The 26,935-nt window shown below is 35.7% G+C and overlaps 1 protein-coding gene across 5 annotated transcripts in view; it reads right to left on the bottom strand.

Annotated features, from left to right (window-relative positions):
* LOC133524004 (putative polypeptide N-acetylgalactosaminyltransferase 9) overlaps window positions 1-26,935 on the bottom strand; it is a 422,033-nt gene that overhangs the window by 40,654 nt on the left and 354,444 nt on the right. The window lies entirely within an intron of this gene.

Raw genomic sequence — 26,935 nt, forward strand, 5'->3', positions numbered from 1 at the left:
TGTCCAAAACCGTTTCCATCTAGTCGACGGCGCCGAGTTCGCTAAGGTCTTTTTGCATTTCGTCTCTCCAGCGGGACCTACCTAGGATGTCTAGACGGTCTTCGGCCATTTGGAACTTCAGAGTACGCCCTCCAGGCTGCACGATCCTCACCCATCTGGACTACGTGCCCGAGTCATCGGAGTCTGGCAGCGCAAAAAATCCTAGGACCCACACGTGGAGAGGATGGAACCTGGAGACTCCACAGGAATCAGGAGATTGAAGATCTGGTATCCGAGCCGAACGTCATTGGATGTTTATAAATATTTCTTTGAAATTCGCTGAGGTCCACCCACCATCTAGACGCCAGATGTCAATCCCGTGTGCGACCGCCCTTAAAGCGGTGTATTATCTCTAGTCTCTCCAATATGTTCTCCTGGATTGATATTTTAGGTAAAAACTCACATTTCGCTATATTTGTCCATAGTAAATACTAATTCAAAAACTACTGTAGGGCCTAAAATCTGTGATAGTAATGTAGAAATAAATACTGTTGACAGGCGGTCAACGGTATTTAGTACAATAATTACACTAAAACAATTCATATAGAATACAGAACCTATGAATAATATATACCTAAATCTAACTTTAATGCAATATAATTGAACAAAAGAAATACATTAGTACGAGTAGTACGATCAACCTATATGTCTATTTTTAATAGTCTTGATGTTCTTGTATCGGTTCTGTATTCTATGGCCATTAATTATGCTTTATTTTTCAACTTTCTTTGACTACACACAAGTACACATTATATTTGCTTTTTTCTTGAACTTTATCTTGCCCATGATCGATTCTTCTTATGTCGATGCATCCTCATTATTGCCGTATGGTCTCTGAAAATACAATAACAGTTTTTGTATTGTTTTCTAATACCTATGTTTGAAGTCGGTTTCCTATTTTTAAGAGAAGTTTTTTTTTTCATGTAAGTACCGTCAAGTGGGGTAAATTAGAGCAGATGGGATACCTATCGACAATTATGTCAATAAACAGTTTTACGTTCCATCAAGAATTGAGAGGTTGCCTCAATTTCCTCATGGAACCCATGATTTACACAAATATTCCTTAAACCTCGTTAAGCAAGTAGCTTCTTTACAAACATAACAAAGAAGACAAATCGTCTAGCGTGAAATACGCATCGTTAAAGAGTTCTTTTCTGGTCCTGATCAGAAGTTCCACTTCTTCAAATAGCACTTTTTTGAATGGCAATGCTTGGTCTGTTGATGAAACTAAAAAACGCCTATAAGATTTGGGAAGTTCCTTCAATTCCTCGTGGTTTTGTCAAAAATAGGACCATCTTGGAACCATATACCCACTTTCAAACGATAACTAATTTTCAACATTGGTTCAGAAATGACGAAGATCTTACTTAACATATATACAAAAAAAACGTTTTTGAAGTCGGTTAAAAAGTAGTATCTTTACAATACTTCCGTCCTTTTACTAAAAGGGATGACTACTACAATTTGCTTACTAAATAAGGGCTTACTTACTATTAGTATCAGATTGGAGTCGACTCGAGAGTCGATAAAATGGGCGTCGCTATCCTTTCCGGGTGGGGGGGATTTCACCGCATGAAAAAGAGACACATATAGTGAGTTCTTACTGTTCTACCAAACTACATATATAAAGTAGTCATACTTTTTGAGTCAAATTAGTTTCATTCTAAAGGTGCGACGTAATGGCCTGAAGCCCGCTCTTAGCATACCTAGTTATACTACTTATTTGATGGATATTGGTGTCAATTTATAATACGTTTAATTATTCATTGTCTTTACCTAATTATCTTTACCTTTTGCCGACCGGTTTAGCCTAGTGGGTAGTGACCCTGCCTATGAAGCCGATGGTCCCGAGTTTGAATCGCGTAAGGGCATTTCTTTGTGTGATGAACACAGATATTTGTTCCTAAGGCATGCGTGTTTACTTTGTATATACGTAAATATATATTTATCTAAATAAGTATGTTTAACGTCGCCTAGTACCCATAGTACAAGGTTTGATTAGTTTGGGGCCAATCTGTGTAAGATTGTCCCTACATATTTATTTATTTATTACCTAACGTAACCTGGCTAGCTGTGTACCCGGCTTTTATACTCTGAAACTGGAACTAGTAACAGATAAGAGTCGATTGATGTTTTTTTTAAAGATACTTATACTTAAATAGAATTACTTACCTATGTTTAATTAAAAGAAAGACTACTTATACATAATAATCCTTACAGTTCTAACCTATTTAACCTACCTACCTACTTTTAATAGTAGCAGTTCGGTTCACTTAGTAGAAATACCTGTTCTAAGAATAATGAAAAAGAAAGAAGAGTAATAAAAATAAAGAATCTGGAAGTCGTTGAGGTGTTCCGTTCTTCATCAGCAATTCTTCTTCATCAAATGTCACTTTATTGAGTAAAAATGCTTGTAATATTGATGAAAATCCTAAAATGACTATATGTATGCCTATACAATATGAGAAGCTCCTTCGGTTTCTCGTAGAACCTGTCATCAGAACTGGAGCTTGACACAAATTTTCCTTAAAAGCCTTACATCCTATAAACGAAATAAAATAAAAAAAACGCCTAAGGTAAAATACTTGTCGTTGAAGAGTTCCATTTTGCTCAATATCAGCAGTTTCACTTCATCAAATGTCACTTGTTCAAATAAAAAAAACTTGATATGTTGACGAAAATCCTCAATTCCTCCCAATTGAGAATTCAAATCGATTTAAAATCCTCAATTCCTCATTGAATCCATCATCATAACTGGACCTTGATACAAATGTTTCCTAAGAACCTAGCTTGCTACAAACTTAACAAAGAATAAGAATCGCGCGCGTTGAAGAGTTTCGTTCTGGACAACATCAGCAGTTCCACTTGATCAAATATAACTTTTTTTTTAAATAAAACACCTAGAGATATTGATGAAAAAAAAAACTATATGTATTTCTATAAGGTTTGAGGTGTCCATCATCAGACCTAGACACTAGACACTGGTGTCTAGCACAGATATTTCTTAAGAACCTTACTTTCTACAAACTTAAAAGTTCCGAGGAATTGTTCGGATTAATCTCTGCCGCCTCTTTCTGTCACCGCTTTACGCTACATCATTTATATCTTCACCACTTAGATGGTTGGCAATCCTCAACTGTGCATTTCTTTAGAAACTTCCTGCCTCATACAGCTAAACTATGAAATGATCTGTCGCATGCGGTATTTCCGGCCTAATACGATCTTTAAAACTTTAAGGAAAGAGCGTATTCCTATCTTAAATACCGGCACCGCACTTACAATACCTATGGTGTAACAGGTGTCCATGGCCAGCGGTAACCGCTTACCATCAGTTGATTCGTCTGCTAGTTTGCCTCTTATATCACAACAAACAAAAGAAGAAAGAAATCTCGCGCGTTGAAGAGTTCCGTTTTAGTCAACATCACTAGTTCCACTTCATCAAATGCCACTAATGTGAATAAAAAAAGCTAAAGATATTGATGAAAATCCAAAATGACTATATGTCTATAAGAATTGAGGAGAATGAGGAGTTCCCTCGCTTTCTCATGAAACACATCATCAGAACTGTACTTCGACAAAAATGTTTCTTGAGAACCTTACTCGCTACAAACTTAACAACGAAGAAAAATTGCGCACGTTGGAGTTCCGTTTTGGTCAACATCAGTAGTTCCACATCATCAAATGTCACTTTTGTGAATAAAACTTGATAATATGTTGATGAAAATCCAATAAGTACTATATATATACCTATAACATTTAAGAAATTCCCTCGATTCTTCATGGGACCCATCATCAGACCTTTACCTTGGCACAAATGTTCCTTAAAACCTTAGTACTTAAAACTTACTTGGTACAAACTTAACTAATAAAACAAATCACGCGCGAGTTGGCGAGTTCCATTCTGGCCAACATCAGCTGTTACTTTTAGTCAAATTACACTTTTTTAATAATAATGCTTGATATGTAAATAAAATCCCAGAAATTATTACATGTATGCCTAAAAGATTTTAGGAATTCCCTCGATTCTTCATGAAACCCATCATCAGAACTGTACTTTGACAAAAATGTTTCTTAAGAACCTTACTTGCTACAAACTTAACGAAGAAAAATTGCACGCGTTGGAGTTCCGTTCTGGTCAACATTAGTAGTTCCACATCATCAAATGTCACTTTTGTGAATAAAAGTTGATAATATGTTGATGAAAATCCAATAAGTACTACATATATGCCTATAGCATTTAAGAAATTCCCTCGATTCTTCATGGGACTTATCATCAGACCTTTACCTTGACACAAATGTTCCTAAAAACCTTAATACTTAAAACTTACTTGCTACAAACTTAACTAATAAAACAAATCGCGCGCGAGTTGGCGAGTTCCATTCTGGTCAACATCAGCTGTTACTTTTAGTCAAATTACACTTTTTTAATAATAATGCTTGATATGTAAATAAAATCCCAGAAATTATTACATGTATCCCTAAAAGATTTTAGGAATTCCCTCGATTCTTCATGAAACCCATCATCAGAACTGGACATTGATGTATCAAGTACACCTTAAGAACCTTACTCACTACAAGCTTAATAAAGAATACAAAACGTGTGCGTTAAAAAGTTCCGTTCTGGAACACATCAGCAGTTCCACTTGATCAAATGTAGCTTTTTTTTAATGAAACGCCTAAAGATATTGATGTAAATCCAAAAAAAAAATATATGTATTTCTATAAGGTTTGAGGTATCTATCAGACCTGGATCTAGACACAGATGTTTCTTAACAACCTTACTTTCTACAAACTTATCAGGACAAATCTATTACGGAGAGTGTTCCATCGAATTGCTTGGATTAATCCTTGCCCCTTCTTTTCGTCAGCGTTCTACGCTACAACATTTTTATTATCGCCACTTAGATAGTTGGCAGTCCTCAACTGTGCATTTCTCTAGAAACTTCCTGCCTCATACAGCTAAACTATGAAATGATCTGTCGCCTGCGGTATTTCCGGACCAATACGACATTTAAAACTTTAAGAAAACAGCGTATTCCAATCTTAAAAGCCAGCACCGAACTTACAACCCCTATGGTTAAGCAGGTGTCCATGGGCGGCGGTAATCGCTTACCATCAGGTGTGACGTCTGCTCGTTTGCCTCTTATATCATAATTAAAAACAAAGAAGAAAAATCTCACGCGTTCAAGAGTTCCGTTTTGGTCAACATCAGTAGTTCCACTTCATTAAATGCCACTAGTGGGAATGAAAAACTTAAGGTATTGATGAAAATCCAAAATGATTATATGCCTATAAGATTTGAGGTGTTCCCTCGCTTCCTCGTGGAACCCATGGTCAGACCTTTACCTTGATACAAAGGTTCCTAAAAACCTTGGTACTTGAAACTTACTCGCTACAAACAACAAAGAAGACAAATCACGCGCGTGGAAGAGTTCCGTTTCTGATCAACATCAGCAGTTCCACTTCACCAAATGTACTTACTTACCACCCATTTATTTGAAACAGTACCTAGGTACTCCATTTTGATGCCGCCAGCTTGAAACTTCAATGGCCTCAGTGTCCGATGAACAACTTAAAAATGCTGAAAGTAATAACAATTATAATAAGTTGAGGAGTAGCGACCTTACACACCCGAGTGCTCCTGGGGAGTTCTGTTACCTGCAAGGAGGGTGGGTGGGACAGGATAATGAATAAATTATCATTAATTCAAAAGATGGTCCCTATAACAGTTCATTTTTACGTGGAAAAATGGCTTTCATGTAAAATGTTTGTCAGACATATTTTTGGAAGTATAGTACAATCATTAACTTAGAAATACCTATAGGTAACATTTCACGAATAAAAATAGGGTAACACATATTGTTAATTATTTTTTTAACTTATCCTACGCAAAATAGAATTGAAGAAACTGACATAGGGACTATCATTCGACACGACACGTATAGTAAAGTATGAATCCGCTCTAAGTCTCCTTACATAGACAGTGGGAAGTAAAATAATTCTTGTTCTGAAAACATTAACATGTAAAATGATTAGGTAGGACAATCCAAACTTCTAAGGTCGCGTAGATCAGTACCCCTAGTGTAACTTTGATCGACATTATAACGTGACGAACGCGTTTGCGTTAAGTGTCATTTTGTATGAGATTTTTGACTTTCCAAAACTTCCCGCTTGGCGCGCTGTTCAAAAACCCATACAAAATGAGACTAAACGCAAACGCGTACGTCACGTTTCAAAATCGAATTTAGTTACACTAGGGGTACAGAAGTAGATATGAATTTGTTCGACAATACGATAGGAAACTTTTCAGCATTTACATTGGCGCATTTTTTTCTGGAATACTATCTAAATTGCACTTTGTATATATGCTACATTTTGTATATAATTTGGAGCCTTTATTTTCCATGGAGTCGAACGCTATATAGTAGCTATACGAGAAAAAATAATACTTTTATCTTACCTACCCCATGAATAGTGAAGATCATCAAGGAGCATACTCTCTGAGATCAATGGAATGGAGTGCCTTTCGATTGGAGAAAATTATAGCGCATTAAAAATATACTATTTTGTAATTACAATGTTGAATATTTTAAATTGCGTGTTTTGACAATTATTGTTGGCATTATTATATTCAGTCATCTTGACATAACTTTAGAAATCCATAAACTAGTCTATACTTTTTAAAATGATGGAGTAAGACTGACGAGATTACCGCTATGTATAAATGCTTTACGTCAAGTAGAATTTTGCTTTAGAGCGACATCTGGCGTTGAGTAGAAAAGTTACGGCGTAATTAACTACAATTAATTAACTTATTAAATGGTTTTATTTTGATCCGTGCAACGATTTGACCCCAGCTATATTATACAAAAAATAGCTTATAAAAATACTTTTCACATGATATACATGGCATTTGTATACACTCTTATTTCGCTGTGTATCAAGTAATTTTTAGTATGGCGATTTTTTAAAACTGTACATTGTGTCCCTTTAAATACTTTATCATTGGTGTTGATACAAAAAACATAAAGCATTTTTTATATTCTTTCGAATAAAATACGCTAAAACTTTTTATATCTCGCGTATAAGGAAATATAACCGCTTATATGCGCAACTTCTTTTTTTATATAGCTCGGTCCCTGCAAGTTGTCCAAGGTTGGTGCCATACAATAAAATAATACTACGATTAAGAGCTTTAAAACAACATATGTCTCAACAGTATACATCCATGGGACACTCCCCATACAAAAGTGCCCATTGTCCTTTCGCTCTAAATGTTCGTTCATTCAAACTCTTTTAATTTTATGTTTGAAATTTTAATGACTATCCGAAAGAAGGTTAAGCCTTATAAGTTTTCGTGTCCCAATTTAGATAAAATCCGTATTAAGAGGCTGTCAACACCCAATGTCCTTGAAATTGATGTTACTTAAACAGTTTTTTAAGAAAGACTATTTGTTTTAGTCAAGTAAGAAAAATATATATTCATAATAATTATATTTCAAAGACCGTGGTTGTACTCGATACATGATTGAACAAAATCGGCTCGATAGAAAACAATTGCTAAGATTGGTCTTAAAATCACAATTAAACGGTTTTATGTCTTTATTGTTTTGACTTATGGGTCTGCAATTAAAATCATAATTTCAAAACATTTATATCTAAACCGTGGTTGAGTAAAATATTACACCAATAATCCACTTTTTTTTATTTAAATATTTTTCTTATTATTCCCTTGCCCAGGCCCAGTAACATGCGACAGTGTTATCTCATTTACTCCGATACAAATAGACAGTGTGCGCGCTTTAGGTATTGACAGCCTCTTAAATATAAATAAAAGTATAATTATCATTGAAAAGACATTCTCACAATTCACAAACTGTCAAAATTTAAATGATAATAATCTCTTATTTTAATATTAATACAATCACAATAATGAAATGTCGGAAAAACTAATTGAATGGTAGACAACTTGTGGGAAAAAGTTTCATAAAAATCTCAAATACAAAGAAATAATACACAATCAATCAAAATATTGCAAGAATAATTACAATCAATCGTAGTTTCACGTGTCGATTTTTGTTGCTATTTCCTTAAGTAGTATTTTATGCAACAGTTACATAATGAGGATTTTTATCACGGCTACGCCTCGTTACATATTTTGACCTGCCGTGTCAAAACGATATGAAAAATAAAATATTTTTGAATATTGTCTGAACGTAATTTTCATTGACAGGAGCGACTTCGTATTGATATTTAACTAGTGTAAGGAAAATAGAAATCACGTACTAATCGATGTCGATACAATTTGACGTAAGTACCTATCATACCACTGTAATACTAATGTTGTTGGTCATAGGGCACCTCGGAGGTGCATTCATCCATTCCAGGAGGAGTCCATTTATTACATATGAAGTTGCAACAGAGTGTGAATTCAAGCCCGAAGCTTAAGGCGAAAATCCCGTAATTCCTGTACTGTCCGTGGCATAAACAATGTTTTTAATCATACTTGTGAGGAAAAGAAGAGGAAAAAATAAAACTTTTGCCTAACGGCCCTATACGATTATTAAGACACGTTTTAAGATCTTGGAAAGATCTTTAAAAGATCGATAACTAAACGACATGTAAAAATTTACGTTTATTTCGAATCCGCTGTGATTCCAATACGATCTACGATATTTCTAACGTCTAAGTGACATTGATTGCCCGAATCGAGCTGCTTCTGTTAATTATTCTTCGAATCGGGCCGTAAGTCGAATTCTAGGATTCACTGACTGCATGGCGCAGCAAGTGTGACAATAAACTACATTACAGCCCTAGCTCGAAATTCAGGAATTACGGATCGTATCGCTTACGTATATAACAACTATTACGAGCATTAAATTAACCGTCATTGATTTTTCCTAATGTCCAAAAACTGCAACACAAATATCGCCATCAAAAGCCATTAAAATTCAATGATGCATGTAAACATTGGACGGGATAACTGCATAATTGCATTCACCAATTAGCAATATGATTACATTTGTAATTGATTGAAGGCTGATTGAATCAATCGTGATAATATGAGGCTATTTGTTGATGAAATTGTGTTTGTTAATGATTCTACGGGAATATTTGGCGATAACATATTAGTTATTCTGTGTTAGGTATTGTGCAATTGATGACGAACTGCGCAGTAGACGAATGGACGAAATACGATTTGGACGCACTGCATATTGGACGTACAGCTAATAAATAGAGTTACTTAATTAAAAAGCAAGTTTAATATTTATTTTTTTTAAACGTCAAATTGTGACTAGTGATGGGCAGCTTGTAAGTGAAACTTACACTTAAATTTTATGTAAGTTTCTGTAAGTTTCAAATGGAAAATTTCGCTTATATTTCTTTTATTTTTTCTTGTTTTCGAGTTTTTTGCGAACAGACATAGACGCTGCGGGGCGACTTTGATATTAGAGATTAAACTGAAATATCATGTAAGTACATCATGTTTAATATATGCATACAAAGCAAAACCATAGCAGATGTGAAAAAAAAGGAAATAGGACGCAGCATAACGTGGTCTTGAACTTCCATCCACCGTATAACAACCGTGTACGATTACCCCTAAGCCACGCGGCTACTGTCATCTAATCTCGAATTTTTCGATGACAGTCCGTTCTACTGACGTCTGAAGTAGCAGATAGGTTACATGAAATTTAAGTGAAATTTATTCGGTAACATTTCTATCAGAAATATTTCCTGTCAAATATGTAATTTTCAACAGTTGAAATATGTCACCGTTAAGGAAATATGTGAAATGTTTCTGAATTTGCCCATCGCTAATTGTGACACAGTGTCTTGATAGTCAACCATCAAATAGTAGTAGTCGTAATTTAATTTTAGCCATTTAAACCTACGAATAAAAAAAAATTGACTACAATTTATTTTTCATTGTAAGTTTGTGAAATGCACTAAACAAATTGCAGCGAGAAAAGTGGTTGCCGGCCGCGTATACCTAGTCTAAATCTACTTGGCCTACAATCCTTCGTTTCCCGGCCTCTATAAGTAATGTACTATTATTATTATCTATTTTTCGCCTAAAGTAAAAAAAAAAGACTCAAAATAGACTCGAAACATTGTAAAACCTTAAAACAGCGCGTCTTACGTGGGCGATCACTCGCGAATGCGCGGCGGCCCAACGGCATTCGGATATCGCCCACGTAGGACACTTCCATAGATATCAAAGGATTGAATTCACCCGCGCCAAGCCGCGCCGCGCCGCGCCGCTTCGCGTTTGCGAGTTATTCGCTCAAGTAAAGACACTGCCTTAGACTTGAACAAAGGCTGGAAGCAATTCCAGTCTTGTCAGTCGCCTTCATCACGGACACATTAAACACGTACAGCTTTTATGGGTTCTTCTGACACGTTTTTTTTTGTATAATTACATAGTTTTACTGAGCTGGAGAACGTATAAAATACTCATTAAGTTAGTAAGGATGTGAAATAAATTAAAAGGCTTTCATGTGACATGTTAACATAAGTATCGGAAAATCTCCCAAAGCATTGTTTTTATTATATAGCTAAAATACTATATATTACACCCACAAACTTAGGAAACTTAAAAAATATTTTTTTACATCTATAAAACAATATTTTTTATTTAAGTTGCGTAATTTAGAAGTCAAATCAACATTATCGTTAAACTAACATTATATGTATTTATAATGGCTGTCTCAATTGCCATGCTTCTTCTAAAGGAGCGTTTTTTTTAAATGCCACTAATTAATTTTGTATTTTTTCATAAATTTTGTGTTCTCTACCCAGAATCACGATCTCTTTCGATCCTAAAGGGATAAAAAATGTCCCAGATTTTTTCTATTGTGTTACCATTTCCCCATATATTTTGTATGGCGGTAACAAAAAGAAAAGTTTGAAAAATGTATGGAAATTTTTGGACACTTTTTTTTCTCGTAAGTATAAGGATGAAAAGGGTTCGAGATTCTGACTAGAAATAAAATAACATTTATAATAAAAAGGTCACAAAAAAACTGGCAATAACAAATAAACACTCGAAAGACTTGTGACGAACCGTGCCTCCTCCCCTAACCTCTTGAAACACAATACTTGCCATATCAGTAAAGTATACTTAATGGCATTAGGTATTCATTAGTGTAATTTAAATGTAATTAACTTTCATGGCGCATTAGTTACACATTGTAATATCATGTAAACGTGTCTTTAATAAATAAACGTTTTTCAAATTTAACATGCCGTTGATAATCTGTCATTTTGACATTTGTTATACGTTAGAAAGGCATATTATAGCAGAGGTTTCATAGTTCTATAAAACTTAATACTGGCTTGTTCTGATTTGAATAACAGGTTATGAATTAGATCTGGATTAGTTATGGATCTGATCTTTCAGTGTCAAAAGTGACGTGTATAATCTTACAAACTACCGATTATGTACATACAACAATAAGACAATCACTTCCTCAGAGCCGATTGAACATTGAACAGAATTGGAATCTACTAGATCTGATCGAATCAGTATTGAATAGTAATAGGTATCAGCTATTCCCGGAGTGGTATGAATCGAGCCGAGCTCCCAGTTCTGCCAATCAGGTGTACAATTAGTTGGCGTGCAAACATAGTACGTTACTGTACGGGTCTAGAAATAAGACATTGCCGGCCGAGTGTGTCAGAAGACTGGCAATTCCTATTTCGGCTGAAGTTTGTTTTACTTAAAATATTCATAGAAATGTTTAATTTTATGCAGTCACGGACTTTAATTGATGAGCTTTTTAGGGTTCAAGATAATTCGGTTGTCAATAATAAAGCTATGAAGTGTCCAATGTAAAGTAAACCCTAACCTCCTTACATAAACGTCTACTAAAGTTGACAAGCCGCTAATAATCGTTTGTCCCTTTCCATCATGCCAATACGTCGCAAAGGGACAAACGATTATTAGCGGCTTGCTAACTTTAGTAGACGTTTATGAATAAGGGGGTAAATGGCTGAACAATTAAAGTCCGTGACTGTAAAGTAACTACACTACACTTTTTTTTTTCAAATTGGGGAATGATCGTGTTATTTCTACGAATACGAGCTCCTTCCATCCTAATAGGAAAAAAAGTGTCCCAAAACTTCTATACATTTTTGATCCTTCCATTCCGTTACCCTTCTTCCTCGCGTTGTCCCGGCATATTGCCACGGCTCATGGGAGCCTAGGGTCCGCTTGACCCATTCCGTTACCATCGTATAAAATATATGAAAAATGGTGACTAGGTAAATGACAAAAAACGATTAGTCCAATTGAATAGTTTCAGTATTTCAGTATTCACTGTATAATTATCTGGGTATTTGACGTCATTTAATTACCATTATTGTGTTAATTAGTTAAAAAGGTTTAGCTTAACTTGATGTAGCCAAAATGTAGGGAAGTTGTTTTGTTATCTGCATAATTTATTTCCGATTTGCGAGTAAAATACATCGTAAAAGTATATATTTATAAGTTCTGCCTAGTAAAAGAGGCGTACTTATTTTATATTTATGAACTGCGTAATTTTCATATAGTAAGAATAATTTCACAATTTAATAGGTAGTCACTTATAATTACGACAACTATTTCTAACTATAACTGAGCTATCAATTAGGTACTGTAACCTCGATTTTATTTTTATTATTTCAATCCTACTAGCACTTCACACCATCTAATAAGTAATAACAAACCGTGATTGGTTCACGAATTTAATAAAACCATTTTTTTGACATACAGACGAAGGTTGAAACAATCTTCCGCCACCACATCCTTATATCAATAACCTTCGCAAACTCGTATCCCAATAAACGCAGAAGTCGTAAACTCAATTTTAAAACGTTCACATTAAGGTTTATATTTAAATACATAACAATTATTTGATATGAGTATTCAAGTATTCATCTGTAATGCCATGACCTTGACGTATGAATAACGACCAAAATAATTTGAACCCTATATTATTGGCTAGTACACTATTGTTTAGGGTCAATTTATACTGGTGATATAACAGATTGTGTGTAATCTCAATGCGTGATGCACGTCTCTAGGAAGGCACGATTTCGTTAGCGCATTTTCGAATGCAACCTCTTAATTTGATAGACGTCTGTCTGTCTTCTGAGAATTGACGGCCTATCTTACCCTTTGGCCTATCGTGGGTGGCGCGTCATCTTGAACCTTGTCGCAATGCACGAAGATTGACATTGAGCTGCAGCCACGAGCGTCAATTGACGTCTTTGGCGGCCAAAGGGTTAAAAGCATTGACATATATCTAAGGATGGGCGTTACGGGCACTAAGACTGGTGCTAGTTCAGTACAGTGGTACTAGTTGCCATCAATCGCGCGCGTAATGCGAACTCATCAACCAATCGCGTTGTGGCGTTAGACTGCACGATTGGCTCGAATTCGTGTGCGTGACGTGACACCACTGTACTGGCCCTATTCTTATTGCCTGTTAAGGCTCGTCCTTAGACATATGTCAATGGTTAAAAGTAGATTTGTGAAAATATTTATTTGTATAACGTTAGTCATGGCGTTCCTGGCTGGAAGAATTAAATCGATAGTCGTGGAGATGAACGGAAGAGGTCTTTGTCCAGCAGTTCGACACCAGAATAGGCTAGAAAATAGTAGCTTGTGTGACTGCTACGTAATGAATGGCATTATAATACGAGTCTGAGCTTAAAAGGACAACACGATTGTTTATGATGAGAGTCATAGAGGGTTTATGATATGTGTGTAGATTAAGTCTTGGTCATTTTATTTAAAATATTAACTTCACTTTTTTAATTTCTAATTTCTTATGTTATTTCTACTCATATTCATGCAATCCTACTAGGACAAAAAGTGTCCAATGATTTTTCCATTCCGTTACCATTTTATATTGTATGGCGACAACGGAATAGAAGGAACGAAAAATGTATGGAAATTTTCGGACACTTTTTTCTCCTTATAGAATCGATAGAGCTTGTGATTCTGAATAGGAATAATATAAAAAATCCCATATTAAAAAAGTTGTATGTACAACTTTAATAATGAAATAGTTCAGGTAGGTAGGTATAGGTAAAAAACTTAAGTAAGTCACCTGTTGTATGTAGTTGTGACGTGTTCGAATAGACATTTGTTTTGTTTGTGTGTGTGTCTTTTAAACATGTATTGTCTATTCGAACACGTCACAACTACATACAACAGGTGACTTACTTAAGTTTTTTACCTATACTACTTATGTCTGTTGCTTAATTATTTCATAGATTTACACTTGTTTCTATTGTTCGTTTTCTTGTATTTGAGATATGCAATGAAGATTAGCTACTTGAATTGAATACAACTAAGAATTTAATTATTTCGTTCCATTACAGCAATTTTGTGATAATAATAAAAGCCAATTATATATTTGCCGACGTTTTTTTTCGTTAGATTTCGACACAATTTGATTGGTTTAATAAGCTCCTCATTCTGAGTGGAATAAATACGAAATCAAAATATGTCCCAAAAAATTGACTTAATTTTCTATAGTTAGGAAAATTAAGTCTACATTTACAGTCTTTACAATTACTTTTATAATGTTATTATTATTATTCGATTTTATATACACGAGACATATTATGATGAAATGTTTTAATAGGTATTAGATATTTAGTTAAATTTAATATTGTGTGCCCTAACAGGGTGTCATGAATTGATTAAATTAATTGTAACACCTATGTAACTATGTTCATAACTGATGTAAATTATGTAACTATGTTCATGACTGCAATAAATAAATGAAAAAAAAAAACATACGTTTTCGTAACTAGTGGACTATAATATTTTGTAGGACATACGGTTTACTGTATGTCCTACAAAATATAATTCTGTAGAATAGGAAACTTTATCTATTCACCAAATTTTATCAAAATAAAAATCAGCCTATACAGGGTATTTATTTAGTCACCTGCAATAATTTACGTGGGATATTTTCTATGGGAGAGTAATTTTTTTTTCGCGATTACGGGGTTGGGCCCGTAGTCAAAATTGCTCAATACGACCTATATATTCAGCCCGTATATGTATAATAATTGTGTCAAATTAATACTGGTTAGAATTGGAATGGATATAAACACCCTATTAAAATATACCTTTTCTAGAGTAAACTTAACTTACCCATGCATAAAGGCGAGTAATTTATAAAATATTCAATGTTCAGTGATCACACGGGCGTCAAATAAAGCTCCTTGAATCTTCTCTGCATTCTAGAATCAAAACGTCGTATGTTACGAGAAAATTCGTACAGAGATACGACATTTCTGTATTGATGTGGCAAAGCTGGGAATGAATAGGTTCCTGGCGTAGTAAGAATTTATACGCGCCGGTTAATATTTCACACTGCACTGTGCGGAAGAGGAAGTAAAGGCAGTTACACACTTTTTGAAAATTAAGAATTTCAGTAAATACTGGATGTGGTGGTGGATTTCTGGAAGGCGTATTCTGATTGTAATAACAGGTTATGAATTTGATCTGGTTTTGTTATGGATATTATTCGGCATTTTCAAAAATGGCATATTTTCACCAGAAACGTCACTTTTAAAAGGGACAGATCATATCCATCAGAAATCCAGATCAAATTCATAACCTGTTATAACAATCAGAATACGGCTTTGGGTCAGTGTTTTGACTTTTATTGTCTAACGGCTCGATTCGAAGAACGATTAAGACACGTTTAAGATCTTGGAAAGATCTATAAAATAATAATTATAATAATAATAATTATTATAGGACATTATTACACAAATTGACTAAGTCCCACAGTAAGCTCAATTAGGCTTGTGTTGAGGATACATAGACAACGATATATATAATATATAAATATTTATAAATACTTAAATACATAGAAAACACCCATGACTCAGGAACAAATATCCATGCTCATCACACGAATACATGCCCATACCAGGATTTGAACCCGGGACCATCGGCTTCATAGGCAGAGTCACTACCCACTAGACCAGACCGGTCGTCAAAAAAGATCAATAACTAAACGACATGTCAAAATTGACGTTTATTTCGATTCCGCTGTGATCCCAATAAGATCTATCTACGATATTACTAACGTCAAAGTGACATTGGTTGCCCGAATCGAGCTGCTTCTGTCAATTATACGACATACAAACGATATCTAAATGAAAACTTATCTAAACCAGAACTTATCGTTATCGTATCTTATTCTTCGAATCGAGCCGTCACAATACCATGTATAAAATACTATCATTTTACGGGCCTCCGCCCGTTCCTTATAGTCTACTTACATACTCGTATAATTATTTGAGAAATATGCAATATATTTTCAAGGAGTTACAACGCCACTCAATAGTCTTCATTACATACTACTTCACACAAAGGAGACATATAAGTAATTCAAACACCCAGTTCAATCAATAGGTAACCATTTTTGATTAATTTAAATGTCAACCTACGTTCTAAAACGAACTATCACAAAAAACAGTACTCAAGCTAAAGTTGCAACCTCGCTAAAGGTTCCAACACACTGATTGCACTGTCAACACGTGCGTTCACGCCCTAACTACTGAAGCGCTCAATTAAAGCCTGCGAGAAACTGGGAGCGATTCGTTGCGGCCAAGTTGTGGTCTCATTAAACGGCTGCGTTCCCGCGTCATCACACAGCGAATGTTGCGCGCCCCTGGATTAAGGCTGAATTGTTCAGTACCCCTGAAGTGAGTATTTAAGCTCGGAATTTGGATCGAGCTCGTGAGGTAAATTGTTGCGTAGCCCTGGATATTTTTTAATTCAATAAAACTATCTACAACCATCCTGACCTCATACTGTAACCAAGAAGACGAATAGCGATTTCAACAAAATATCATCAAATACTAAAAGCTCAATTACTAAAAGGCTCTAACACACTACATCTGCATTTACATCCCGTACATACACATGCACTAATTACTGACACGCTAAATTAAAGCCTACGAGAAGTGTGAGACGAAACTGGGAGCGATTCGTTACGGCCAAGTTGTGGTCTCATTAAACGGTCGCGTTCCTGTGTTATTATATCGTATACAGCGAATGTTGCACTCCCCTGGATTACGGCCGAATTGTTTAGCATCCCTGGAGTGAGGACTCGAGCTAGGAATTCGGATGTAAAATGTTGCGTACCTCTGGATATTTTTGATAAGTCAATAACTATAATATATGTGTGTAGCCGTAGCTCTTAAACGGGTTAACCGATTTGAATGCGTTTTTTTTTAAATTTGAAATCAGGTTTTCTAGCACTGGTTTTAGATATATTCCATTGAAATTGGTTCACCTGTATTAGGGCGACGGGGTCTTATTTTATTTTTACAAGCTTGTGATGAAGCTGGAAATTTAGCAGCCAAATTACACTAGACCCTACTCTCAGTGTGTTCCTGCCGGTTGCCAGAGCTCAACGAGGGTGCAGAGTGCTAGGGTCGGCAACGCGCATGTAACACCTCTTGAGTTGCAGGCGTACATAGGCTACGGAGACTGCTTGCCATCAGGCATACCGTATGCTTGTTTGCCATGGACGTAGTATAAAAAAAATACATGCATTGCAATATTATGGTACCATTATATATTACGTAGCTGATCTGATGATGGAGACAGGAGGTGGCCATAGGAAATCGGTGATAAAACAACGGAACCTTGTGTTTAGGGTAGTTAAAACTGTCTTGATGAATATTAGTTGCCTTTGGAAAGAAAAGTATAGTCATCGATAAAAGCTTCAAACAAAAATTATTTTTTTGCCAAAAACATATTATTTATGAAATAGGGTTGTTTCCGTTTTTTTGAAACGCTTTTATTACGTTCTATATTAAATAAAAGTTGCCCTAAAATTCAACTTTTATACTAAAAACGCCTTTAAATATGTTAAATTAACAAAATATATTTTGAAAGATACTTTCGCGCCCAAAACGCTCTTTGAAAATTGTGTGACGTCACAGTTTACGGTTTCACACACAACTTCATACACACGTAGAAGATACGAACTGTCAACTGACATTTGTCATTTGTTGTTTATCACCTAATTGTCAACAGTGTCAATCCGAGAGTTGTGACGTCATCAGAATCTTCAAAGACGTTTCGAGTTTGGTCTCGTGACGTGTGCCAAAAGATATTTTAAATTCAATATTTACAAAAATATGGTCATTATAGGTCCCCTAAAAGTAGTTTAACATGTTCTTATAATCCAAAAGAATTTATTGGGATACAATTCTGCCCTAAGATTTATAGATGGAAATAACAACCCTATTATACGGCTGCCTATTAGCGCTAAGTTCAAATACAGCTCCTTCAATTTGAGTGCTTTATTTTTGAACCAATTAATTTTCAAATATCCATAAATTAAGATACTTCCCACGCCCTTTCAGGATATTAAATTATTAATTATTTATAAATTTTAATCATTCCATGAGCGCAATGTTCCGTTAATGTTTCTAATGAGAATTAAGTGTACTCTTAAATGTTAAAGCGAATTTCATATTTATTATATGTAATAAGTTAATTTTCTTGTTCAATGAATGTATGTCGTCGCTATACTTACGCAAACTCGTATCTGACATACGTATCTTATATATAGATACGAGCTTGAGTAAGTATAACGACGATATAATATAACCCAAGTGTATACTCGTAGGTACTTCAATTTTACCCCGAGCAAAAAGTGAAATCACTACACCTTGTAAAACAACTCCACCGCGTCATGTGTGTGTATATGTTCGCGATAAACTCGAAAACTACTGAACGAATTTTCATGTGGTTTTTACATATCAATAGAGTGATTCTTGAGGAAGGTTTATAATTTGTTAAGGTTTTTTGTAACCCGTGCGAAACCGGGACGGGTCGCCAGTTGTAATATTTTTTTTTCCCGTAAAATAGTGGTCAAACGCGTGTCAATATAAAATCAGATGACTTTTTACCATACAGAAAACCGCAGCCAAATAACACTAGACCCTACTCGTAGTGTTGTGTTCGTGCCGGTGAGTAAGGTTGCCAGAGCTCTACAGAGTACCTAGGCTACGGAGACGGCTTACCATCAGGTGGGCCGTATGCTTGTTTGCCACCGACGTAGTATTTAAAAAATCGATTGGAATTTTTGATCAATAATTGTCATCTTGACTAGGCCCCCAGTTTTTTAAAATAAGGTACAGCAGTTCGTGCAATCCGAAAAAGTCACAAACAAATGTAATTAACTAATAACCCATGGGGCCCTGTTTCCGTAGTAATCTAAATAAATTAACACACGACTATTTGCATTTATACTCGTTTTTAGTAACTAATTGACTTGCGCATAATGAGCATAGAACGCTAAGTGAAATTCATGGGCGTACCCATTTAACATTAACGAGCGGTAATGGAGAAAAAGTGCCGTATTAATGTCCTAGTGCATACTAATTGAGATAATTATGGCACTAATATTTCACCGGCTAAAGGTTACATTCGGATAAGAGCAATTCCTAGCTGTGCAACTTCTCAAATCTCAATTTTTTTAAGCTATGTTCTCGTCGCGCTGCGGTTGGCTGGGAGTGCGTGCGTTAAGAATAACTGCAGCTCGGACTAAAATTCCTACTCAAAAAACTAAAAAATTGAGGTTTCGCTCTCGACTGTTTCCCCCTCCAAAACGCAACCAATCAATACGAAATTTTGGAAACTGCAAGAGGAAGAAATAATCTATGTTTTGATTTTTAGATATTTGTTGTCATATTTTATTTACTCCGCCTTTTTTTGCAGCCAATTCAATTGAGCCGTTTTTGTGATTTTCGAGGCGCTGTAAGTTTCTTCAAAATAAAATAATCCAAAAAAGCAAAACACAGCGGCACAGATATTATTGATTTTATTTGAAAAAATCAGTGCCCTAGGTAAAAATCCAGGGAGGAAACAGTCGAGAGCGTTTGTACGGAAAAATCGCAACTAGGAATTCCTCATAATGACTGCACGTTACTGCTGCAACAATTCTCCAATTTCCTCGATAAATTACTTTGATTTTGCTACCATAGTGTCACGACTTGGAAGCATTCTATCCAAAATGATGGGAAAATGCCAATGATAGGGTCGAGTGGAGAAAACGAGGGGAGGCCATCGCCCAGCATTGGGACACTAAAGAAAGTTAACAAACAATAAAAAGTGTCGCGATGACATCACCCGCGTCAACGCCGTAGCAGTAGCAAGAGAAACGCGACTGCAGTCGAAATCCGAATGAAACCTTTACCAAGAAAAGAGGATATTGTCAATATGTAGTATAGATATTATGTACATGATGTATATTTTAAATGGACTATTACTATGTGTGATGAATATACTATTATATGTATATCTATCTATCGACAGATTGACTTTGTTTTGTCTGCCTGACATTGAACAGCTCAATGTTAGCTGACTAATTGTCTATTTGTCTGACTTTTCTATGGGTATTAGGCAACGATATACTTACTTATATGGATAAATACATACTTATATACCTACATAGAAAGCACCCATGACCCTGGAACAAATATCTATGTTCATCACACAAATAAATGCCCTTACCGGGATTCGAAGCCGATGGCTTCATAAGACCGGTCGTCTGGCCTAGTGGGTAAATTTATTTCTAAATACGATTTGAATTGTGTTTGGTAGATTTGTTTGTCTTTTTTAAGTTTTATGAACCCGGCGTATATTTACTGTATTATGTCCTTATGGAAATCGATATTAGATACTTAACGTAGGCTTCATTTTAAGAGGCTGTCAACACCCAATGTCCTTGAAATTGATGTTACTTAAACAGTTTTTTAAGAAAGACTATTTGTTTTAGTCAAGTAAGAAAAATATATGTTCATATTAATTATATTTCAAAGACCGTGGTTGTACTCGATATATGATTGAACGAAATCCACTCGATAAAAAATAATTGCAAAGATTGGTCTTAAAATCACAATTAAACGGTTCTATGTCTTTATTGTTTTGACTTATGGGTCTGCAATTAAAATCACAATTTCAAAACATTTATATCTAAACCGCTGTCGAGTAAAATATTACACTAATAATCTACTTTTTTTTATTTAAATATTTTTCTTATTATTCCCTTGCCCAAGCCCAGTAACATGCGACAGTGCTATCTCATTTACTCCGATACAAATAGACAGTGTGCGCGCTTTAGGTATTGACAGCCTCTTAACGTAGGCTTCATTTTAACTGATATTATTCCCACGGTGCATAAACCGACGGATATGGCAGAGACAATTATTATAGTGCAAAACAGGTGTTAAAACCGGCCCGGGAATCGTTTTATTGGTCACTATTTATATGCCTGCTGTGTTATTGTAGTCGCTGTCAGGTATATATCGAGCGCATTGCCTCAGTGGTATAAGTTGAGTAGTTTCAAAAAAGTTGAAAAATTTCTTGGAATTTCCCGGAAATAATCATAGAAATTTAAGGAAAGTATCATTTTCGAAACGGAATATTTCGCTGTCCTTACACAAATACAAGAAGGGTCGATATTGTTCTCTTTGGAAATATCAGGTATATATCGCCGTCAGGTATATATCGAGCGCATTGCCTCAGTGGTATAAGTTATGTAAACTTTAAAAAAGTTGAAAAAATTCTTGGAAATTTCCGGAAATAATCATAGAATTTTAAGGAGAGTATCATTTTGGAAACGGAATATTTCGCTGTCCTTACACAAATACAAGTGTCGATATTGTTCTCTTTGGAAATATCGTAATTTTGGACACTCTCAGACGGCACATGTACGGCTACTACAGTCAAGTGTAAAAATATGTGTGTACACATCTTACTCAAAAATATGTCCCATATCATCTTATTCCAGTGTAATAAGAACGTAGTACCATATTTATGAGACGATTCTTTCGATACATATTTTTGCACTTGACTGTACCAGTTTTGACAATGACATATTCGAATACGTCTACGTAAATTACTTTCTATACATCTCGCTTGCATTGCATATGTGTATATAAGTACGTAGACGTGAGCAAATATGTCAACATGTAAATAGGTTGCCAGAGCTCAACGAGCGAAGGGCAGGTTTAGGGTCGGCAACGCGCATGTAACTCCTCTGGAGTTGCAGGCGTACATAGGCTACGGAGACTGCTTACCATCAGGCGGGCCGTATGCTTGTTTGCCACCGACGTTGTATATAAAAAAAAAAACGTCAAAATCGGTGGTAGCGATACAGTACTTAGTGGCGCGCGTCAAGCGCAGCGTGCGGCGGAGCGTGCAGCGTAGCGTCAAGCGTTCAAGAGCTTTCTGTACAAAATCCATTCATGAGAAAGAAACGTCGTTCTTATTGACAAAAGGGTTATTTGTCACGCATTACACTATTATATTACACGCATTCTATTTTCCTTTAAAATTCATTTGTAGTTTTACATGTAAAATGTATAATTGTTGGTGCAATAAAGAATATTTACTTTACTTACACTTTTTGCATATGGGGCCACGTACAACTAGTCTGGTATGTCTGTCTTCTACACTCGGCCAACGAATAGGAATACATGATCGCAAACACCGGTCGTCGACATCGCAGGATGCGCCCGCTTATCTTATTGAAGCCACGAGTGACTTTATTACGTTTAAATTTTATTTATGGCGCCGATTCGGGCATTGATGGGTGAATATGGGTGCATTTGGTTTATTTTTGATCATTTTAAAGTAGTCAAATTCTCTGATGAATTTAAGAAGTTGCTTCGAAGTTATAATGGCTATGCATGCCTATTAATCGTATACATATTGATATTTGACTTGGATATATGAGTATATGTGGAAATATTCATATAACCAAATCAAATATCATAAGCAGCGGGGCAATGCGGCCAGCCTTCTGGGCATCCTACCAAACGACCTCGACTTAGGCCAAATTCTTTATTTATAAGTTTTTAATATCAAAATATAAATAGATGTTTTCCAAACATGCGAGGAAATAAGGTAAACTAATCATTATTTAAGCATCAAGCAAGCGAGCTCTTTAATTATTTTATTAAAGTTAAAGGCACAACTCATACTGCCATTCAGTACTATTCAATATTCGTTCTAAAAATGACCTAATGTCTTATAATTATTATTTTATTTTTATTTATTTATTTATTCAATATAATTTTGCAATATAAGCTGTATGCGCACGCCTAAGTTCCTTAAAAAAATATAAAAATTATGTGAGTCTTTGATTTTATTAAGCAGTATTTGCACGATTATACACGACGGTCTTGTAGAAACGAGACATGTAAGTTAATTCATCTTCCTATCTCACTCTATCCTATAGCTTAAAATGACTGCTGATCCGTGTAGATGCGGCTATAATAATATTTGATTTTTCTAAAAGGTAAAAAACAATACAGTAATTACTTACCGTCCGCTAAAACAGGACAATAAAGATTTGAAATTTTTAAATTTGAGTTTGACCATAAAGAACTTCTCGTTCTATTTTTGCTACAATAAGGTGAACATTTTTGAGCATCGTGAAGAAAATAAACTTTATTAAACATTACTATTCCGAGTCTATTAGTGAGTCGTTTGATACATATGTGTAAAAAATATTAAAATAAATAGGTATAAAGTATAGGTAAAATTTGTGTCTCACTCGCTAGATAAAACTCACTGCATTAGGGCTAGTACGTTTAGAAACTATACGAACCAATACACCGGTTAATACTCTGCGTTTTACAGCTATGAAATTGCACCAATAAATGTCGAACGTGTTTGATGTCTTAATGCGCCAACCATTTTACATGGACCCATGTCAATCCCAGTGTTTCCCGTGTTACTGTTGAGTTGTGGGCTTTAGTGATGTACCTTGACAATATTTTGGGAAATATGAGAATATTTTTTTATATTAAACGAAAAATTATGCTGCATGGAGATGGCGGGATGTCCTGGACATCCTGGAAAGTCTAGGAAAGAAAAAGAAAAAATGGAAAATTCACCGCTACGGGCAAGACTCGAACTTACGACCTTTCGGAAAACCGACCGGTCCAATTGCTCTTAACCAACGAAGCTACCGAAGCTTACCAGAAGCGTCCTATGAAAATATCGAATACCTACAAGCTACAAGTCAAAATGGCGTTTATATTGCACTTATTCCTGAAACAGTTGCAGTCTAACATTTGTTTATTATATCTATGTATGCATACAAATCGTGCCTCTATCGCCATAATTTGCTCGGATATTTTAATCGACAACGTTTTAAATTTTTATGGCTGCCAACTCGAATCAAAATAATACTTAAATGACGTTGGTTAGTTATCCAGCGTCTCGTCCGCGGCATTACACATGTACGGACAAGTTACAAGTCATATCAGTGTACCTTCTAATTGGCCTGTATGACAATATTCCCGATTTTGAAATATGCTCAAGATTATACCCAAGAGAAATATTCCCATATACCCGCGCATCACTACTTGCATCATACAGGGGCGGTAAAGGCCTCAACACACTGGTCGCGTGTATCACCACTAACGCAGAGCTAATCGTGTCAGACGAACGGTAGGATGGACCGATTGCGGTGTGGACTAGTGCCCTAATTTCTGTGTCCACTTTATCAATAACCTGTTGGGTTTCACTGATGATGGGAAATTATTGATTATAAATGGATTTCATTGAGTTAAGTTTATAGGGACGTTAAGTTTTTACCCGACAAACGGATAAGGTTATGTTTTTACAAATACAAATACCTACGTTTATTTCATTACTTTTTACAGCAGTTCATAGGTATAAACATTAGGTAGGTAAGTAGTCCATCTTAGGTACAGACACGTCTGAAAACATCGACACGATCGAAGTGCCAAAAATGTATACACGACCTTATAGCCCATATATTAGGGTAGTGTATACATATTTTTGGCACTTTGTCCGTATCTATATTTTCAGACGTGACCGTATAAAGTGTAGGTAAGTATTTATCTCAACAATGTGCAACAATTTGATTGTGTAAGTAATGAAAAAGGTGCGGGTGCAGCTTGCTGGATTTAAACCCTCGGTCAGCTAATTGGAGAGGTATCGGTATTTTTTATACTACGTCGGTGCCAAACAAGCATACGGCCTGCCTGATGGTAAGCAGTCTCCGTAGCCTATGTACGCCTGCAACTCCAGAGGATTTACATGCGCGTTGCCGACCCTAACCCCACCCCCCTCGTTGAGTTATTACTTAGCGAATTATTTTAGCAGTCTTAGTTAGAATTTTAAGATGTCCGAATTTTATGAAGAGCTTGTCGCGAAATAAATGTATGTAATTATTCGTCGAGTTACCAAAATTTCATACGTTTTCGTAACTCAGAGGAATATTTTTAGGCAATAGGTACGGTGAAATTACGCGTATACTGTACAGAATAGAGAACTCTATCTATTGACCAAATTTTATCGAAATCTTGACGAGAAAAACGACAACAAAATAATTATCAGGCGCAATAGATGACGAATGACATCACTCTCTGACCTAAAATGATATCCACAAAAACCAGAAATTCACTACTGTAGGGAATGGAATGAGACACCAAGTGGTAACCAGTGGTTTATTGGTTTTTAACTTATAACAGAACAATATCAAGTAATACAGGTTAATTTCCTAGATATAAAACATATAACTATGAGCGGAAGGCGGTACGCTGCGGCGTTCTCACCCCTTGCTCGGTCCCTCAGAGATGTCCACTGCATATACTAAAGCTCAACCGAGTATGAAGCTTAGGGCGGTACGTAGTGACGTTTCTCAACCCGTGCTCATTTGTTGGTTCACCTTGAGGATAGCAGAGGCCGTCTCCCAAGCTAGACCGCTAGCTAACGAATGAATATCGGCGGCCGCGTAGCGCCTTTTACTACTAGTTAATGGAATATACTAACGGGCTTTATGAGTCAGTTTCATTAATTTTATCTCCGATTTTCATCGAAGGGTTTCCCATTAGGCACAATGCCCCGAATGATTTCGAGGCATCATTGTACCCAAAGGTTGGGGCAAAAAAGGGAAGGGGGACTAGGTATTGCGGTTCGCCGGTTAGAGTGAAATTAAATTGTCATGTCATGACAAGGAAAACCTGGTACTCTGGAAACCGAATCAAGCTAATTCTGGAGGGCATTAGCAATAACGAAATGTGGCAATGCCATTATTAATATCGAATTTCTATGATATACAAAATATGATGTTTATAATAATTGTTTACGGCGCTTCGCTGCGTTCACTATTGCATTTTATGTTTATTCTAATGAAAACCTTATTTTCCACTACACGGAGCCGCACCCAATCATGAGAACTAAATATCGCGTGATATAATTAGCCAATCACAGCTCCGCATTCTCACGACACATTATGCTGGAGTCTTCAGCTTGCTTTCTTATATATCGCCACACAAACGACACTACTAAAAGCCCCATAATTTGTATCTTTAAATTGTATTGAACAAACAGTATCTTATAATTTAATTTTTGCTTTGTTTTTCAATTCAAGTCATCAAAAACTCCTTGTTCCCATTTGGAACAATGATCTTCCCACACATTGTCGTTCCAAAGTTAGGTACGTAAAAATTGAGGTTCTTTTGATATGTTTTTTTTTAATTTACTTTCAGCGTAGGTATGACAAAAAACCAAGCAAATAAAACCCGAATTGAAAACTAGTTAAATCCACTTTCACAATTCTGCACAAACTATAGGTATATTGTTAGATTCGCACTAGGTTGGATCGCACGTTATATATTTCCCCTAAAAAAGTCGGCATCCCAAACGGTTAGCCTCGTTCAGGTCAATTGATTGAATTCGTGGCCGATCGGCCGTCACTCCCGACGGCCCATTAAGGGGCCGAAAAAAAATTGACATGAACCTGCCCTTTATTGAAAATGTTTAATGGCGTTTCCCTCATGTCTCGTTCAATCTAGAGCGGTGTTTCTATAG

This window comes from Cydia pomonella, chromosome 13 (assembly GCF_033807575.1).
Source record: "Cydia pomonella isolate Wapato2018A chromosome 13, ilCydPomo1, whole genome shotgun sequence".
NCBI lineage: Eukaryota > Metazoa > Arthropoda > Insecta > Lepidoptera > Tortricidae > Cydia > Cydia pomonella.